General features: G+C 38.9%; 1 pseudogene; it reads left to right on the top strand.

The window, feature by feature from the left end:
* The first annotated feature begins 10,740 nt into the window (after positions 1-10,740).
* On the top strand, positions 10,741-11,143 carry LOC101135649 (protein cornichon homolog 4-like; annotated as a pseudogene).
* The last annotated feature ends 1,156 nt before the right edge of the window (positions 11,144-12,299 follow it).

Raw genomic sequence — 12,299 nt, 5'->3', positions numbered from 1 at the left:
ATACAAAAATTGGCTAGGCATGGTGGGGCACACCTGTAGTCCCAGCTACGTGGGAGGCTGAAATGGGAGGATTGCTTGAGCTCAGAAGGCAGAGGGTGTAGTGAGCCCAAATCATGCCACTGCACTACAGCCTGGGCAACAGAGAGAGACCCTGTCTCAAAAAAAAAAAAGAGTTGGGAAGTGTTTCCTCCACTTCTGTTTTCTCAAAGAGATTATGTAGAATTGGAATTAATACTAATTCTTTCTTAAATATGTGGTAGTATTCTCCAGTGAAATAATATGAACCTGGAGATGTCTTTTTAAAATATTTTTAGACTATAGATTCAATTTTTTTGGAATTGTTAGGTTAATTAGATCATGACATTCAGGTTGGATGTTTGGTAGTTTGACTTTTCAGAGGATTTGGTCCATTTCATCTAAATTGCTGTATTTGTATATGCAGAGCTGTTTATAGTGCTTCCTTTATATCATTTTAACAGCTGCATAATGTGTAAAGATGTTGCTTGTTTTTTATATTGCTAATTTGTGTCTTCTACTTTTTAATATTCATCAGTCTTGCTAGAAGTTTATTCATTTCGTTGATCTTTCCAAATAACCAGCTTTTTGTTTCATTGATTTTCTCTACTTTGTTTTCAATTCCAGTGATCTCTGCTCTTTATTATTTCATTTCTTCAATTTGCTTTGGGCCAATTTTGCTAATTTTTCTTCTAGTTTCTTGGGATATAATCTGTATCAGTGAAAGTTTCATGAGCACTTGAAAAGAATGTGTATTTTCCTTTTCGATGTGTAGTGTTCTGTATATTTCTATTAGATCCTGTTCGTTGGTTGTGTAGTTCTGTCTTCTATACCTTTGATGATCTTCTATCTAGTCCTGCTATCAACTGTTGAGAGAGTGGTGTTAACATCCTCAAATATAATTTTGGATTAGGTTCTATCAATTTTTGTTTCATGTATTTTGAAGTCAGTTTCTATGTCTCCTTTGTGTATTGACCCTTTTATCATTATATAATCTCCCTTTGTGCTTGGTAACTTTCTTTTCTCTGACTTCTAGTTTATCTCATATTAATATATCCACTTCTGCTCTTTTTAAATTAATGTGTACATACCTTTTTCCATCTGTTTACTTTCAACCTACTTACATTGTTGTATTTGAAGTTAGTTAGTTGTAGACAACATAAACTTGGCTCATTTTTTAAACCCACAGTGCCAATCTCTTTTAATTGGTGTAATTATATCATTTACATTTAAAGTAATTATTGATATGTTAGTACTTTAAGCCTGTCTTTTTAATTTTTTTTTTTTTGTTTGTTTTTTGAGACACGTTCTTGCTCTGTCACCCAGGCTGGAGTACAGTGGTGCTATCCTGGCTCACTGCAACCTCTGCCTGCCAGGCTCAAGCAATTCTCCTGCCTCAACCTCCCGAGTAGCTGGGACTACAGGCATGCACCACCATGCCTGGCTAATTTTTTGTATTTTTAGTAGAGACGGGGTTTCACTATGCTGGCCAGGCTGGTCTCAAACTCCTGTCCTGATGTCCGCCCACCTCGGCCTAACAAAGTGCTGGGATTATGGGCGTGAGCCATCATGCCCAGCCTATCTTTTTAAATTTTATATGCTGGATATAAATCCCATATCAGATATATAATTTGCAAATATTCTCTCTCATTCTGTATGTTCTCTTTTCATTTTCTTTATTGTGTCCTTTGAAGCACAAAAGTTTTTAATTATGTTGGGAGGCCAAGGTGGGCGGATCACCAGGTCAGCAGATCAAGACCATCCTGGCTAACACAGTGAAACCCCATCTCTACTTAAAATACAAAAAGTTAGCTGGGCATGGTGGTGGACACCTGTAGTCCCAGCTACTCAGAAGGATGAGGAAGGAAAATGGCGTGAACCCGGGAGGCGGAGCTTGCAGTGAGCCAATATTGGGTCACTGTACTGCAGGCTGGGCGACAGAGCGAGACTCCATCTCAAAAAAAAAAAAAAAAAGTTTTTAATTATGATGCAGTGCAATTGATGTTTTTTTTTTCCTTTTATCACTTGTGCATTTAATGTCATATCTTAAAAAATCCATTTCCTAAAGCAAGGTCATAAAGAATAACTTCTATACTTTCTTATAAGCATTTCATTGTTTTAGCTCTTACATTTAGGCCTATGATCCATTTTTAGTTAATTTTGCATATTCTGTGAGGTACAGGTCTAACTACATGATTTTGGATGTGGATACACAATATCCCCAGAATCACTGATAAAATGTAATTGGTCTGGCTGGGTGTGGTGGCTTACGCCGGTAATCCCAGCACTTTGGGAGGCTGAGATGGACAGATCACTTGAGGTCAGGAGTTCGAGATCAGCCTGCCCAACGTGGTGAAATCCCATCTCTACTAAAAACACAAAAGTTAGCTTGGCATGGTGGTGGGTGCCAGTAATCTCAGCTACTGAGGAAGCTGAGGCACGAGAATCGCTTGAACCCAGGAGGCAGAGGTTGCAGTCAGCCAAGATCGCACCACTGCACTCCAGCTTGGGCGACAGAGTGAGGCTCTCAAAAAAAAAAAGAAAAGAAAAAAAAGAAAAGAAAAAAAATCCTAAGTATTTAATTTGCTGATGCTATTATAAGTTGAATATTTTTCTTGATTTCATATTACAATGTATTTTGTATATTGACTTTGTCGCCTGCAGTCTTGCTGAATTAACTCATTTGTGCTAATATTTTTCTGGGCAGGGTTCCTTAGGATCTTTTACATACGACAATATGACATCTGCACATAGAGTTTTACTAGTTTCCATCTGATCTGGGTACCTTTTCTTCATTTTCTGCACTAATTGACATAGAACATGTAGCACAAAGTTGAATAGAAGTAGCAAGAGTGGACATCCTTGTCTTATTCCTAATATTAGGGGGAAGAATTCAGTCTTCCACCATTAGTTACGAAGTTTACTGTAGGTTTTTCATGGATCTTTATCAGTTTGAAAATGTTTCCTTGTATTTCTAGTTAGTTGAGTATTTTAAACATAAAAGGGGGTTGGATTTTACCAAAATCTTATTTTGCATCTGTTGAGGTGATCATGTTAATTTTGTCTTTTATTCTACTGATACAGTGTATTACACGGAATGATTTCATGTATTAAACCAATATTGCATTCCTGTGATAAATCCCACTTGGTTATGGTATAATCCTTTGTATATGTTGATGGCTTCAGTTTGATAATGTTTTGTTGAAATTTTTTACATATATATGAATATATATGTACTGTCTCTAGTCTTATTTTTTGTGATGTCTTTGTCTGGCTTTGTTATGAGGGTAATATTGACCTCACAGAATGAGATGTAAAGTGTTCCCCCCTCCTATTTTTTGAAGAGTTTGTAAAGGATTTTAAACTAGTAAAATTATCAACTTTTCTTTAAATCTTTGGTAGAATTGACTAGTAAAATCATCTGCCCCAAAAATTTCAAGATTGAAAGAAATATTGTCCTTTAAATACAAATTTTCAAGTAAAATTTACATTCCAGGAGGTTGTGTTGAGCTTAAAATATGACACACCACTCCCATTTTCATTTCAGAAACATGAATGTAGTTCCTCATTCTTTTGTGAAACGCTATACCTTCTTAGAAAAGGAGCATCATTTTTGAGGTGCCTCTTTCTTCTGGTGTCAAAGACATATGTTCTATTTGTAGTGTAGGATTTCTAGTGGCTTTTCATCAGTACTTTTATCAGTCAAAGTCCAGTTAGGAAAACAGAGAAACACTAAGAATTTAAACACATTACAACAGAAAATTGGAAACAAAGGTACTAAAATATCTAGAACAAAATGATGACGGGAGACAGGGGAGCAAGAAGGAAGTGGAAATAATACCTAGAGATTAGAAACTGCTAATGATCCTGGCCTGGAACACACACCTGATGCTGCACTGTTGGCTGATTCTGGAACACTGAATAAGAACCATTTCACATGGAAAAGTTCTGCTTCAATTTGAAAGTGTGAAATCAGCCGGGTGCGGTGGCTCACACTTGTAATCCCAGCACTTTGGGAGGCCGAGGCGGGCGGATCACGAGGTCAGGAGATCGAGACCATCCTGGCTAACATGGTGAAACCCCGTCTCTACTAAAAATACAAAAAAATTAGCTGGGCATAGTAGCGGGCGCCTGTAGTCCCAGCTGCTTGAGAGGCTGAGGCAGGAGAATGGCGTGAACCCGGGACAGAGAGCTTGCAGTGAGCCGAGATCGTGCCACTGCACTCCAGCCTGGGTGAGAGCAAGACTCTGTCTCAAAAAAAAAAAAAAAAAAAAAGTGTGAAATCATCTGACTTCCCATGCCATAACAACAACTACCAGTATTTCCCACTGGTATATGCTAGAAACCAGAAGCTTCTCTTTTCCTTTATTCTTCTGATCTTCTGCCAGTACCAAAGGAGCCAAGGAAATATAATTTGTAATGTCCCAGCCCTGATCACACACAGCAAAGTATGTAAAGGCAAGTGGGGAAAATCCAAGTGTTTCTGCAGAACATATTCGAAAATAACATTTGATTTTAAAATGCCTTAAACTATAGGAAAAATGATAGAAGATAGTGTCTGTTGGGTGATTTTCTGTTTATTTCAATATTTTAAAGCAAAATAAAATTATCCCCCAAATATAGAAGTATCATTTACTTACAGCTCTCAGTAAAATCAACACAGAGGATTTATAGCTCAACTTGGCAGAGGGTACTACACAGAAATGTCAAACTGCCAGAGCAGAGAATAAACAGGTTTGGTTTGCTTTTTTTTAATATTATGCTCAGGATATTAATTTGTCATATGAAGGAAAAGAGCAAGGAATAAGACTTTCACCATAAAAGTACTCAACCCATTCCAAAGAGGAAAGGGGAAGGATAGGAGATTCATGAAGCATTGAGGGCTATTCCTTAAGTTTTATTTCACATATGTGCCTTAAGCAAGTGCCTGTAACCCAGGTCATCCTAAAATAATTTACAAAACCAGTAAATATGTTCACTTACCTAATATTTCTTTTCTAACTCTGAAATTTACATTCTAAAATGTTCATGCTTATTTAACAAAGATTCCATAATTATTTAAATCTTAGGCCAGGCTCGGTGGCTCATGCCTGTAATCCCAGCACCTTGGGAGGCTGAGGCAGGTGGATCACGAGGTCAGGAGATCGAGACCATCCTGGCTAACATGGTGAAACCCCATCTCTACTAAAAATACCAAAAATTAGCCTGGGCACAGTGGCTCACACCTGTAATCCCAGCACTTTGGGAGGCCGATGCGGGCAGATCACATGAGGTCGGGAGTTCAAGACCAGCCTGACCAGCATGCAGAAGTCCCATCTCTATTAAAAATACAAAATTAGCCAGATGTGGTGGCACATGCCTGTAATCCCAGCTACTTGGGAGGCTGAGGCAGGAGAATCGCTTGAACCCAGGAGGCAGAGGTTGCGGTGAGATGAGATTTCGCCATAACACTCCAGCCTGGGCAATAAGAGCAAAACTCTGTCTCAAAAAAAAAAAAAATTAGCCGGGCGTAGTGGCATGTGCCTGTAATCCCAGCTGCTCGGGAGGCTGAAGCAGGAGAATCACTTGAACCCGGGAGACGGAGGTTGCAGTGAGCCGAGATCACGCCACTGCATTCCAGCCTGGGTGACAGAGTGAGAATCCGTCAAAAAAAAAAAAAACAAAAAACTCTTGAATTCATTTTAAGAGGGAAACACATATTATTTTCCTTGGTCAAGCACAGTGGATAACACCTGTAATCCCAGCACTTTGAAAGGCCCAGGTGGGAGGATTGCTTGAGCCCAGGAATTTTAGACCAGCCTGGGCAACACAGAGAGACCCTGTCTCTAGAAAAAAAAAATTTTTGAACTTAGCCGGGCATGGGGACATGCACCTATATATAGTCCCAGCTACTCAGGAAGCTGAGATGAGAGGATCACTTGAGCCTGGTGGGTCAAGGCTACAATGAGCTGTGATCGTGCCACTGCACTCCAGCCTGGGTGACAAAGTGAGATCCTATCTCAAAATACATATATTCTTAAGTAAAATATATATATATTTTAGATAAATATGCATGTTTTTCCTTAACAGTTCAACTCTCTGGGCCGGGCCTGGTGGCTCACGCCTATAATCCCAGCATTTTAGGAGGCTGAGGCAGGCGGATCCCGAGGTCAGGAGTTCAAGACCAGCCTGGCCAACATGGTGAAACCCCATCTCTACTAAAAAATACAAAAAATTAGCTGGGCATGGTGGCATGTGTCTGTAATTCCAGCCACTCGGTAGGCTGAAGCAGAAGAATTACTTGAGCCAGGACCTGGGAGGCAGAGGTTACAGTGAGCCAAGATCACGCCACTGCATTCCAGCCTGGGCTACCGAGCAAGACTCCATCTCAAAAACAAACAAATAAACAAACAAACGAAAACAGTTCTACTTTCTGAAATGTTATAAAGTGCAAAGGGAGATTTTTCAGAATGAAAAGAAGAATGACTTACAAATTATTGTAATGAAGTGATTGAATTTTTTTATTTCAGTCTGGACATGGGGTAAAAAGCCCTTTGTGTCTCATAAAAGTCCAATTAAAAGGCGGCTCTGGTCTGAAATTACACCACTGCCATCTTCCCCTAATTCAGACAGTATATGTCATGTAATGGGAGCACGACACAAACACACACACACAAAATTAGCAATCATAGGCATAAAAGTAAAGTGGGTGTCCTGGGGAATATAGCAAATATATTGGCAGTGAAAACAGCAAAGCACACACCATCCCATTGGCTTGTGTTATCTTGCAGAGAGACATGCTGAAGAAGGGGGATCTGGACGCTTCCTGGAAGGAGTTCTAGGAATGCCTCACCTGGTACTACCACTCTACATATTGATAGAGTAAGAGGGGTAGGCTACTTCATTGTGACAATGTAACAAGGAGAGCTTTCTTTAACAATGCCATGGGACACTGAAAACAGCCTTGTGACAAAGGGGGAGCCCCAGAACTCAGGCACTGTATCTGCTTGTTTGTTCTTTGGTTAAGCTGACTCAGACGGGTGTCTAGCTAAACTGCCAAAAGGGGGAGGAAGTGAGTCACCAACGCCAGCCATCTGACTTAGTCTTTCATTGTACTTGTGAACTGTTACAGCCAAGAGAAAGAGAAAGAAAATTTTGAGAATTTTAGAAGACTTACTGGCAAATAGGCATCTTTTGACTGTAGTGGAAAAAGTTACTATATTGTAGAATGCCAAAAAAGTAATGAGATCACTTTTATATGGTAATAATATTTTTGTATTTTCTATTCAAAATGTTTATGAGAACAGATATATGAAAAGAGAAAACAAAATTTTTTTAAAGATATAGACAATATGATTTATTTAGCCATTCAAATTATGTTTATCCTTTAGAGTCCTAATTAGATTAGCTTAATTTTCCCCTAAAAATAAGAAATTATGTTTTTTTATGGTATAAATATATTTCTTTCTAGTCATTTAAATTAATAAGCCTTATTTGTTAGTTTTACGGTGTTTAGCCTATTAACTTATGTTAAATAATATACTGTAAATGCTGAGCTATTCACCTTACTGATGAATAAGAAATTGCCATCCTTGAGGAAAACAGTTTCAATAAACATATTTATGATGACCATGCATCTGGGGTTACTAGATTTAACAAATATGAATATGGAATCTTCAGTTAAATTTTAATTTCAGATAAACAACAAAAATATTTAAAAATAAATATACTCCAAATATTGCATTTATCTATCTCTTTACCTACCTATCTTTGTGTTAACAATCAGTTCATAACCACTTGATTGGTTTATTACACTAAATCACTACTTTGAGTCAAAGGTACTCCCAACCTCAGATTCTTTTGCCTACGTACATCCAGTTTTGCCTAGGACAGTCTTGGTTACAGCATAACTTCCCAGTAATTATTTACCCCATCTTTTCACTCTCAAAAGTGTCCCAGTTTGAATATTAAATTATACAAAAAAATCTATGCACATTAAGTATAAAATGCAGCTCAAAGCACTCAAAGGAGAATTAAAGGATAAACAAAAGAAAAAAAAGGAATAGTTTAAAACCAGAAAGCAGAAACCAAAGGAAGAGCTAACTAGAACTAGTGATAAAGTCCTTGTTTTGAAAATAGGGAAGGCTGGCCGGGTTCAATGGCTCACAGCTGGAATCCCAGCACTTTGGGAGGCCGAGGCGGGTGCATCACCTGAGGTCAGGAGTTTGAGACCAGCCTGGCCAACATGGTGAAACTCCGTCTCTACTAAATATACAAAAATTAGCCAGGCATAGTGGCGTGCACCTGTAATCTCAGCTACTCAGGAGGCTGAGGCAGGAGAATTGCTGGAACCAGGGAGGCGGAGGTTGCAGTGAGCCAAGATCACGCCATTGCACTCCAGCTAGGGCGACAACTGCGAGACTCCATCTCAAAAAACAGAAAATAGGGAAGGCTTTCAGTTGACTTACATGGGACACTAGCAGGGTTCCTAGTTGTACAAGATAGTACAGATGTGTTTCCTGGACTTAAAAACTATGTTGTGAAGCTGAGAAGAAACTGGAACAGACAGTCTGTGAGTCAAAAGAATTGGAAGTGGAAGGGAGCTTAGAGCTTAGAGTAGAATAAACCAATAAAGTGGTGATAGTTATTGCTAACGAAAAGGTAAAGAAATCATCAACTAGGAAAAAAGGCAATAATTATAAAGTATATTTCCCATTGTAAGCATAATAAAGCTCATTATATCAATGTGAACTTATTTGATTATAAATATAATTAGAACGATAATCTTCTCCCAACCCAGAAATTCTCTCCATAAAGGTAGTAAAGAAAGCACTTTTATTATTGAATAAACATTAAGCCAGAATGTGAGGTACATCACAGGTAATCCATTAAGAGATTCCAAAAACAGAAAGTAATCGTACCCCCTTATATCGCCCAGCAGATACAACGCATTACATACGTGTTTTCAAGATAAATAACAATTTCTCAGGCAAGACAACATGACAGCCCCATTTGCAAACATCATTCATCCTAACTTTACCTGGAAATTGAGGAGATCGTTCCTGTTAGCTAATTGACCTTGTCCGGGGAAAAACAAACTTCTCGTATTTTTATGACAGAAGGTAGTTCTGGAGCCTGGCTTCCACTGAAGTTAGATTCCTGTCCTCCCACAGAAACTGGGAGATTAAGGATGCTATCTCCCTCGTTGTGTACATTTCAATGGCATTGTTCCTAGATTATTGAGAGAGACCTTCCTGGGCTGACAAAGGGCCTATCTAGTCTTCAAAATGATTTATATACATTTTAATGAACCAAGAGGGTACAGTGGGCTCTCTGTATCCAGGAGTGTGCATCTGTGGATTCAATCAACCATGGATCAAATATATTTGGGGGGAAAAAAAAAACATTCCACAAAGCTTCAAAAAGCAAAACTTCACTTTGCCATATACCAAGTACTACATTCAGTCCACGCAAAGGAAGTGATATGTAGACATTGTATTAGGTATTACAAGTAATCTAGAGATGCCTTAAAGTCTTTCGGAGGATGTGTGTAAGTTACATGCATATACTATGCCATTTTATAGAAGAGACTTGAGCGTCTTTGGATTTTGGTATCCCGGGGGTCATGGGGGGCCTGGAACCAATCGCTCACAGATACTGAGGATAATTATGTTTAAAATTACAAACTTTCTAGAATAAATTCTCTGATAAAAAGAAGAGAAGGAAAATCTCTTATTTTCAGCAGGGAGAATTATGCTTCTTATTTTAAAATTTTAATTGTCCTTACAAAACCTACAAAAAAAGTTGAGAAAATTCAATATTACCTATATCTGGATTAGCATTTTTGTATATTTTCTTACATTTTATGTATTATGTTGGTTTTTTGTAGCTTTTAACATACAACATATACATAATTTTATGTCTCACTTTTTTTCTTAACATTACCCCATGTTATTAGTTTAATATCACTTTAATGGCAGTATTTTAATGATTGTGTTATATTTCATGTTATATGATAGATGACATCTTGGTAAATAACATATTTTCTTTTTTTTTTTCTTTTGAGACTGAGTCTCACTCTGTCACCCAGGCTTGGAGTGCAATGGCACGGTCTCGGCTCACTGCATCCTCCACCTCCCCGGTTCAAGCGATTCTCCTGCCTCAGCCTCCTGAGTAGCTGGGACTACAGGCGCATCCCACCACACCCGGCTAATTTTTGGGTTTTTTTGCTTTTTTTTGAGATGGAGTCTTGCTCTGTTGCCCAGGCTGGAATGCAGCAGCGCGATCTCCGCTCACTGCAAGCTCCGCCCTGCAGGGTTCATGCCATTCTCCTGCCTCAGCCTCCCGAGTAGCTGGGACTACAGGCACCTGCCACCACACCCGGCTAATTTTTTTTTGTATTTTTAGTAGAGACGGGGTTTCACAGTGCTCGCCAGGATGGTCTCGATCTCCTGACCTCCTGATCCGCCTGCCTTGGCCTCCCAAAGTGCTGGGATTACAGGCGGGAGCCATCGCGCCCGGCCAGTTTTGTATTTTTAGTAGAGACGGGGTTTCACCATGCTGGTCAGGCTGGTCTTGAACTCCTGACCTCATGGTTCGCCCACCTCAGCCTCCCAAAGTGCTGGGATTACAGGCGTGACCCACAATGCCCAGCCTTTTCTACTGTTTTCTTTTGAAACATTATCAGGAATAGGATTTGTGAGTAAATAAACATTTTAAAGCTTTTGATAGGTAGAGGAAGAGGACATGGTCTCTGTCTTCTTTCTCCTCAGTTGCAGGCTCATTTTTCTCTCAGTCTTCATAATTACATTGTCTGATTTAGAGTGTGATTACATTAATGCTAGATCATGTTGCTCAACATTAAACAAGTGGGTAATTTCCAAGATTGATTGGCCATACTATTGTCACTGTATTATGCGCATTTTGTTGCACTGGTTCATCTTCCTTCTCAACTTACCTCTTGCCACTTGGAATATATATTGATTCATTATGGTGCCAAGCAGTAACGTAGGAGTGTTTGATCCAACAGAAATACACAATCAAGGACAGCAAAAGTAACACATGAAAGACCATAATCAAGCTTAATTTCCACTTGCTCTGTTTTTTCACGTATCTTTAAACTATGGTTTTAGCTTCAATAAATGACTGAAGCTGGAGAAGCTATGGTTGAAATCAACCTACATTTCAGTGCACAGTTGAGGAGCCAGAGACTAAAATCATCTACAGAACCACAACAATGGCAGTATATCTTTTCTTCTTTGAACAAAAATCTATTTTTGCTGTCTTTTTACTATATAAAGTTTTTTTGTTTTGCTTTGGTTTTTTTGTTTGTTTTGTTGGTTGGTTGGTTGGTTATTTATTTATTTATTTATTTATTTATTTTGAGACAGAGTTTCGCTCTTGTTTCCCAGGCTGGAGTGCAATGATGCGATCTCAGCCCACCGCAACCTCTGCCTCCTGGGTTCAAGCAATGATCCTGCCTCAGCCTCCTGAGTAGCTGGGATTACAGGCGTGTGCCACCATGCCCAGCTAATTTTTGTATATTTTTAGTATAGAGGGGGTTTCTCCATGTTGGTCAGGCTTGTCTCGAACTCCCAACCTTAGGGGATCCGCCCGCCTCGGCCTCCCACAGTTCTGGGATTACAGGCCTGAGCCACTATGCCCAGCCTAAAGTATTTTTTAAACATGAAAATAATAAAGATTTTGATAGATGTTGCTGAATTGCCAAACCTTATTTAAATAACTGTATGTTTTATCCAATAGTTTTTCTCCTCCTTGTTAAGCAATTGTAGAGTTTTAAAGTAACTTTAACAATTCCTTCTTCTTCCAATTAAATAGCCTAAAACATTCAAAACCAGTAGGCAGCATGAAAAAAATATATATCCTTGTTGTTCTTTTTTCTCCCTGTTTAAGGGGAGCCCAACACCCTCTGCCCTCACTGGAAGCACAGTGAGCCATCACTAATAATTCAGTAGCAGATATAAAACGTAAGGGAAGAAAGAATACTGAGTGATTCTCAGGTTGCCTTCAACTCTGCTTTAAAGCCTTGAACATTGGTGATAAATTTTATACTCATATAGAGAAACAATTTCCTCAACCCCATAAGAATAACAGAAAGGTGGCTTTTTAAATAATCTAGTTGACTGTATTACATATTTTTCTTGCTCTACTCCAGACTGTCAGGTTTGCCCTAGATACAGAGTAAAGTAAACCCTGGAGACTACTAACCCAAGTCCCTGAAGCAGCCACTGATGTCCTGTGATCAATGGATACAAAAAAATAAATAAATAAAACAGGTCCCTAAA

Source organism: Gorilla gorilla, chromosome 5 (genome assembly GCF_029281585.2).
Source record: "Gorilla gorilla gorilla isolate KB3781 chromosome 5, NHGRI_mGorGor1-v2.1_pri, whole genome shotgun sequence".
Lineage (NCBI taxonomy): Eukaryota > Metazoa > Chordata > Mammalia > Primates > Hominidae > Gorilla > Gorilla gorilla.
The sequence above is the reverse complement of the archived record's forward strand: the minus strand, read 5'-3'. Positions and strand labels throughout refer to the sequence as shown.